The sequence below is a fragment of the Hordeum vulgare genome, chromosome 4H (genome assembly GCF_904849725.1).
Source record: "Hordeum vulgare subsp. vulgare chromosome 4H, MorexV3_pseudomolecules_assembly, whole genome shotgun sequence".
NCBI lineage: Eukaryota > Viridiplantae > Streptophyta > Magnoliopsida > Poales > Poaceae > Hordeum > Hordeum vulgare.
Genome location: NC_058521.1, coordinates 231,170,641 through 231,179,189, shown reverse-complemented (window position 1 = coordinate 231,179,189; position 8,549 = coordinate 231,170,641).

Here is an 8,549-nt window from a genome sequence, read left to right as displayed (position 1 = left end):
CAACCCACCAAAGTGGTCACCATTTCATCATGATTTGTTGCAACCAGGTAAGTGCTACATGCCATGCAAAAACGGTTTCTTAGACATGGCCAAAGGGATGCTTGCGTGGCTCAGCAAAGCCTTCGAAGTCTTCATAAGCTTCTTGTCCAACTCCGAGCACTCTGTCTACTTCGTCAACTACCATATTAAACAACACAACAAGAAGGAATATAAAAGTGTTCTAAACTAGGGTGCTTATTTTTATTGCACACTTCTCGCTATAAGAAAATAACCTAACGCTTGTACCGGATTTCGAACAACAATCATTTTTGAAAGGTGGAAATGGAGGGACTAATGATCCTATAAGGAATAGATACAAGATATATATAGAAAAATGAGTGTAGGAACTCATTAAATAGGTGGTGATTTTATAAATATCTAGGAAGTGGTTTCACAGGATTTGGAGTTGGGATGAATTTCCTATGAGTTTACTAAGATGAAATAAATGGAAAATGGGGCCATTTATTAGACTGAACGAAAACATAGTATAGGAAAAAATGATAACCAAACCTACAATAATAAGAATGATATTTAGAGCACCTAGAAATTTGAATCCCTCCATTTTAAGTTATAATGAATGCTCTAGAAATTTTCAATGGAGGGCTTTAATAGTTCAAATTTGAATTTAACTTTTGAACAGTGGAGAAACTTGTGGTGGAAAAATATGTAAGTTGGATTTTTTGGAGCATATAGAATTTTGAATAATTAAATTTGGAGTTCGTTTGAATAATTTTGAATCTATGAACTTATCTAGAAAAGATAAACAAGAAAAGAAATTTTACCAAAAGGGCCAATACAGCACACCGGGCCGCTTAGTGGATCAGCTGCGCATGCGCAAGGGTCACGTCAGAGACATATTCGGCAGAGTATGCTTTCATTCTGGGGAAGTAACCACACGCAAAACCCACTTCAACTTAATTGGGGGGGGGGGGCTCAGCCAATAACAGGTGGGCCCTGCGTGTCGGGTTCTTCCTCCACCTCCCGCTCGACACAGGAGAAATAGGGGAGGCATTGGCCAAGCGCGCGTTGATGTCATCCCGATGGCACAAGCCACCTCCGGTGATGCTCCGACCACCGAAGTGCCCAGGAGGGAGCCCCGCATCCATCTGGGTGGTCTTTGGCCCCTGGGGAGGTCGAGGTTGACCGCTACTTTGGCCACGACGGAAGTTGACATCGGCATTGATGGGTACGGCTCCACGAGCTCAGTAAGAGGAAGATGGAGCATGAGGGAGGCTTTACAGAGTAGGGGAGTGACCATAGCACTCGAATTTGAGTTGTAGCCACCAGCAAGGCTTAGTCCATGAGAGCGCTAGAAAGCGCGAGATGGCGAATGGATGGTCCTGGGTGGTTCACGGGAAGGAGAGAGAGACAAGGGAGCTAAGAGGGGAGCTTGGGCTTGATTTTATATGGAGGCCGGGGGCTCGCCATGGACTGAGCTCATGGGCTCCTGTCGGAGGGGCTCTGGAGGCCAAAGGAGAAGGCTGGGGCAGGTCGGCGACATTCGTAGAAGTAGTGCAGGTTGCAGGATGAGAGAAGGAGCGCGGCAAGCTCGGGGAGGATCCCTCACGTGGACAAGGACTGGGGACGCGGGCGCGCTCTGCAGCCGCGGATGAAGGTCACCGGAGAGTGATAAGTGATGGGGCCGACCGTCTGGTGTGTTGCACGCGCTGAGAGAGGCTTAGTGGTGTGCTTGCTCCACCCATGGTAGTCGGGGCATTGGGCAGCGTGCAACTACAATGAGGGAGCACACTATAGTACGCTCTAGAGCATGACAAATGCGTGCCAAGGCATGACTTTTGCATCGTGGTTATGTCCGTTTGTGTCTGGAGGTATCTATGGGGGGTAAACAATGTAGGGATGCTTTGGCTTGCTCCGGGGACTAGCTTGAGGTGAGGTGAGTTAAAAAGAACTGGTAACACTGCCGTTGGGAAATTATCCTGGGATATGACCCGCCCTACGAGGCCGGGTCAAGATGGTGACTTGTCAACGTTCATACTCAAGATGGGCCGTGATCTACAAGGCGAAGCCACAAGGCAGTTTACCAACGAGAGCCAGCAGCGACCCAAGATATGAAGATGGCGGGGCATGGCCCATAAGTGTTGGTGCACTAAAGACTGGGGTCTCAAGTGCCCCAGAATAGTGCACGGACGCCGGCAGCCCCTCTGCAGCGGCAAGGCGCGTCGCTGGGGCTTAGGGCGGAAGCAAGACTCGGAAGCCACCAAATACAGATTGCAAGCTCCCCGGCAAGCCCTCGCTTGCTGTGAAAGAAGAACAGACCCCGACAGGAGCTCCCTGCCGGGGGGGATAGACAATGCCATGGCAAGACCCTCCTCCAGGGAAGAAGGACTAAGCCTCGTCAAGCCATCCTTGCCAGGAAGATAGACAAGGCCTCGGTAGGCCATCACCTCCCTGCCGAGAGGAACAAGAAGAGCCCCGGCAAGGTAACCCTTGCCGGGAAGGAAGAGAAGGCCCGAGGAGAGGCACGGGCCCAAGAAGGCCTCGCAACCTATGAACGCCTCCACCGACAGACACGCCACCATTGATGCATGGACCACGCGTCTACCCGCATGCCAGCACAACACCCCAAAGTTTCCACGCGTGGGTACGTGTCCAAACCCCCCTGACGAGGTCAGGGAAGTCTGATGAAGCATTTAATGCACCGCAGTAAGACTGTGATTGTCGGTAGGCGCTGTTCCACTCGTGAACCACCGTTCACCTACTGAGCCACTGTGGTGACCCCTTCGCCTATAAAAGGAGGCCCGAGGTTCAGTTGTAGGGACTTTTGGCTTTTTGACCAATCGAAAGGTTGTAAGAGGGACGGATCTACAATAACCTAAAACGAATAACTAAACACATGCAGGAGGGGTTTGCGCACCACGCGACCCGAACGTGGGTGAAAACGACCTTGTCGGGTCGTGACTGTTGGTTCTGCTCTTGCCGCGATTCGTCTCTCCGCCAAACTAGCAAAAGGGGATACTTGAGGCCCACATAGGTGTCGATCCTTCACCTACATCTTTGGCGCGCCAGGTAGGGAAGAGAGGGTCGCGTTGACCTGATTAGCAGTCAGCAGCCGGATTTCTTCATCTGCACCACCGCCATGGCTCCCAACAGGAGCAGCGCGACGGCGGCCGAGACACCCGCGCCCAGTGCACCTGCCACGGCACAGGCAGGAGGGGGCACGGGCGTGAGAAAGGAAGATGGAGCTCCAGAACTCCCACAACATTTCGGAAATCACACGCGGGCGAGCGGGATCATCCGCGGTCGTGGCGACCCCGTGCGCGCCGGAACATTCATGGACGGAGCTGTGCAGCCAACAGGCGGCGTGGCTACTTCTAAGGACACTGGAGGGCCCGCGGAGGCGCCCACGACGCGGCCTCCCCTAGGGCACGCATGACGAGTGGCCGAGGGATGGCGATCCTTCGCCACCGCGACGACAATCCCCTGGTTCTCGAACCCAGGACACTCACGGGAGGCAGACGCACACCGCGACAGGGAAGGGCGGTGCACACTCACGTGTCCAAGGAGGGCCCCTTCTCGCACTCCCAGGAGCAAGAGCCCCTCGCGTTCCACCCACGTGACACCTCTCCCCTCGCGGGCGGAAGCGCTGAAGCGCGCACAATTGCTCCTAAATTTTTCTTCTGACGGCGGCCAACGTCAAGGAATGGAGGGCCACCATTCAGAGCCTCATCGCCTTCGCCAACGGAGACGGGACAGAGCAGCCGGAGACATCGAAACGACCCTCCAACAGGCCTGCCCGTGGCCGCACGGAGGAGGGCCGGGATGGTTCCTCCATGGTATATTCCTCGTCGAGGCAGAGGCAACAGGTCATCGTCTCCGACGACTCCACTTTATCCTCCGACCCGTGCACCCTCTGCGATCAGCTTCACGTCTAGCGAGAGAGACGCAAGGAAGACAATAGGACTCTCATCGCGCCGCGGCGAGAGACGCGCCGCCAGTCAGAAAAGTGAGCTGAGTCTGTCACCGATGCGCCATCCTCGGAGTACCCCGACGCTCTACCCTATGAGGTGGGTTTCCCAGCCTTCACCCCCGAGCTCCGATGAGTCCAGTGGCCCAGCTCCGTACCTTCAAGCTAGAGATACTCGAGAAGTACGACGACAAGACTCACCCATCTGAATTCCTCAGCATCTACACCATCGCGGTGCAAGCTGCCGGGGGCCGGGACGACAAGATACTCGCCAACTACTTCCCGTTGGTGCTTAAGCCCAGCGTGAGGTCTTGGCTAATGCACCTGTCCAAGAACTCCATATCTTCTTGGAAGGACCTGTGCTAGGATTTCATTGGCGACTTCACTGGCGGACACCGAGCCCCTGGCCAGGAGAACGACTTGAACATCATCCCCAGAAGGAGGGAGAAACTCTGCGCAAGTACATCCTGAGGTTTAGCCGCATTCAGCACAACATCCCAGATGTCCACCCAGCCGCCATCATCAGCGTGTTCCATCAGAACATGCGCAACCGGAAGATGCGGGAGGAACTGGCAATGAACAAGGTACGCAACGTCGCCGAGCTATACGCTCTGGCTCCCAAGTGCGCGCGAGCAGAAGAAGGGAGGAGGCTTCCTAGCGAAGGCACCAACGCAGAAGCCGACTCCAAAGACGAATACGCTGACACCCCATTGAGGAAGGGCAAGAAGTGTAACATGAAGAGGAAGAGCAAGGTTGTGTTTGCTGTCGAAAGCTCCGGCGATGCCGCCGACGCAAAGAAGGCTAATGCGGAGACCCCTGGTAAAGGCATTGCCGGGTGCGACTCCTGCCATGCCTTGGAGGCCACTGACAAGCCGGATGGCTCCAGCAAACAATACTGCAATATCCACCGTACCAAGGGCCACGACCTCCAGGACTACCGCCAAGTCGAGGAACTCGCCGAAAAGCAAAAGGCTGAGTACGAGCGGCGCGACAAGGAGCAGGCCCGAGACGGTGCGGAGGGGTCGGGCAGGAAGAAGGGTGCCCGCGGAGGATACCCCGGTAAGGCTTGAAACAAGCGGGAGGCCCCCGAGCGATGGCGGGACAAGGAGGAAGATGAGGACAAAGGCGGCCCAAAGGACGATTCCAACGACCATGAGTTTCAAAGGGCCACTGATATGATGTGCCTCGACGTAGGTGCGTCGCTACACTGTTCCCACCGCCAACTGAATAAGTGGGCAAGGGAAGTGAGCACGGCCGAGCCCTGCGTCGGGGTCTATAAGCCCCTGAAATGGTCGAGCACTCCCATTGTTTCTTCGACTCTAAGGATCACCCTAACAGTGTTACTACAGTCAGGTGTATGCCATTGTTGGATTCGCCAATGATCTGCACCCTCAAGGTGACGAACATGTTGGTGGATGGCGGGTCCGGCATGAACCTCATCTCCCCTGACGTCATCCGGAGGCTGCAAATCCCGGACGAGGATCTCGAGGAAACACGAGCGTTCCAAGGGATAAACCCTAGGAAGATCCAATCGAAGGGGAAGATCATGCTACCGGTAACCTTCGACAGCGACCATAATTACAGGAGCGAGAAGGTCGTCTTCAACGTCGCCAACTACCCATTCGCCTACAATGGGATCCTTGGGCGCCCCGCATTTCCCAAGTTCAGGGCGGCATCACACTACGCCTACAATATGTTGAAGATGCCCGGTCCTATTGGAGTCATCAACATTAACGCCGACAAGAAGGACAAGCTTGTTTGCACCAACCGCTTCTACCGGGAGGCCGTCGCGACGTCCACCGACAAGGCACCCACCCCCATCACCTCGGCTCCCGGCATGCAGTAGAAAGAGGAAGACCGGCAAGGAGGCCCGTCAAGCCCGCACCGGCAAACACACCTCCCAAGAGTACTGCGTTGCCGGAGCATAACCGCCAGAGAGCTCCTCCGGCAGGGACAAGAAGTCAAAGGCTGCCCCACCTGAGACCAAGAAGGTGCCTGCCAAGGAGGATGGTACGGGTGGGCCTTTCACCATAAGTTCCACCCTGGAGAGAAAATACGAAAGTGCGCTCATCGCCTTCCTGCGGGCGAATATCGATGTGTTTGCGCAACCATCAGATATCACTGGTGTTCCGAGGATGGTCATTGAGCACACCTAGCTGTCTGCCCTCACGCGCGGCCGGTCAAGCAGAAGGTGAGGAAACAAGCTCTGGAGCGGCAATAGTTCATTGCTGAGGAGATCAAGAAGCTAGAAGCAGCGGACCTAGTTAGGGGAGTCATCCATCCTACGTGGTTCGCCAATCCATTCTTGGTGCGCAAGGAGAACGCAAAGTCGCAGTTGTGTATCGATTTCATCGATGTCAATGAAGCTTGCCCAAAAGACTCTTTCCCCTTGCCGCGCATCGACCAGATTGTGGACTCCACTGCTGGTTCTGATCTGATGTCCTTCCTCGATGCCTACTCGGGATGTCCTTCCTCACGTGCGGCACGTACCATTTCGTGCGTACGCCTTTCGGGTTGAAGAATGTCGGATCCACGTTCGAGAGGGTGATCCATATTGGTTTTGAGCCCTAGCTAAACAGAAAGTTGGAAGCTTATATGGATGACATGGTGGTCAACACCAAGGACAAGGCGACGCTCATACAAGATTTGGAGGATACGTTCGCCAACCTGCGCAGGCTCAACCCTGAAAATTAGTTCTTCGGTGTCCCATCCAGCAAGCTTCTTGGGTTCTTCGTGTCCCAGCGGGGAATCAAAGGCAATCCCGACAAGAGCAAGGCCATCGAACAGATCGAGGCACCGAAGCACGTCTAAGATGTGCGGCGCCTAGCCGGCTCTGTCGCCGCTTTGAGCAGATTCATCTCCAAGTCCGTTGAGTGTGCCTTACCCTTTTTCAAAATATTGAAAAAGGCAGGGCCCTTGTAGTGGACCCCGGAGGCGGAAGCGGCGTTGCAAGACCTGAAGAAGTATCTTTCCACGGCGCCAACCCTGGTCGCGCCTAGTCCACAGGAGCCACTGCTCCTATACCTGGCGCGATCAACCAAGTGGTCAACGCTGATTTGGTGACACAGAGGGAAGAGGATGAAGCTACGCCGGTAGAAGCTGCACCATTAGGCGACGCAGAGCCGGCCCACGAGCGAAGATCCCCAACAGAGGAGGGGACCGGCATGCCAGACCGCCGCCATCCGATGAGCCGACACAGAAGAAGAACGTGGTGCAGTGCCCCGTCTATTTTGTCAGCTCCCTCCTACAGGGAGCACAATCGAGATACTCGGTGATGCAAAAATTGCTCTTCAGCCTCCTCATGGCCTCGAGGAAGCTGCGCTATTATTACCAAGAACATGAGGTCACCGTCGTCAGCCGTTTCCCACTACTGAGGGTTCTGCGAAACCCTGATGCCACTGGCTGGATAGTGGAATGGCCATTGGAGTTATCCAGCTTCGGCCTAAAGTTCGAGAGCTCATCAACCATCCAGAGCAAAGCCCTGGCGGAGTTTATTACGGAGTGAACTCCAACACCCGACGACGAGATTCAAGAATCATCCCTCCGAGGCAAGGATGCAAGCCAAGAGTGGACCATGTACTTTGACGGTGCATTCTCTCTCCAAGGGGACGGAGCCGACGTGCTGCTTGTCGCCCCCACTCGAGAACACTTGAATTATGTGGTGAAGATGTACTTCCCCCGAGAGCAGTCGACCAACAATACTGCCGAGTACGAGGGGATCCTAGCCGGTCTCAAGATCGCAGCAGACCTTGGAATCAGGAAGTTGGTCATCAGAGGCGACTTGCAGCTGGTCGTCCGGTAAGTCCACAAGGACTACCAGAGCCCGCTAATGGAGGCATATGTAGAAGAAATGAGGAAGCTGGAAGAGCGCTTCCACTGACTACAAGTGTCCTATCGAAGTGTGTAGCCCTTAAGTTACCTGTGGAACCAGGGACTTTCGTGCTACGGCTCACCCAACCATCCATGATGACATCAACCCGGCAAGAGAAGAGAAGGGAGTTGGACCCCGACCACTAGTTCCCAGCAGACCTGTGAGGAAATTCTGGCAAGGGTCCTGCCGGGGGAGAGGTTGCCAGGGAAGACCTCTAGCCTGCCGAGGGATAGCACCCCGACGGAAGACATGCCTTTGGTCCTTGCTGTCGAACCACGCACTCTGGCATGGGTACAACAAATTGTCCGGTACCTTCAGACTGGGGACCTCCCCGAAGAGCAAGAAGAAGCAGAAAGAGTAGCCCGTCATTCCAACATGTAGCTGTTCATCGACGACACTCTATAAAGAAGACGTATGAACGGATTGAAATTGAAGTGCATCCCCCAAGACGAAGGCCTGGAGCTGTTGGCCGAGATACACGGAGGGATATGTGGCTTCCACATAGGGTCGAGAGCGCTTGCCGGCAAGGCTTCTTTTGGGCCACAGCCCTCCAGGATGCAACGGCACTAGTAACCCAATGTGAAGCGTGTCAGTTCCATTCGAAGAAAGCTCATCAACTAGCTCAAGCACTCCAGATAATCCCTCTCTCCTGGCCATTTTTTGTCTGAGCGCTCAATATACTCGGCCCCTTTCCCCGCGCTGCCTGGGGCTTTG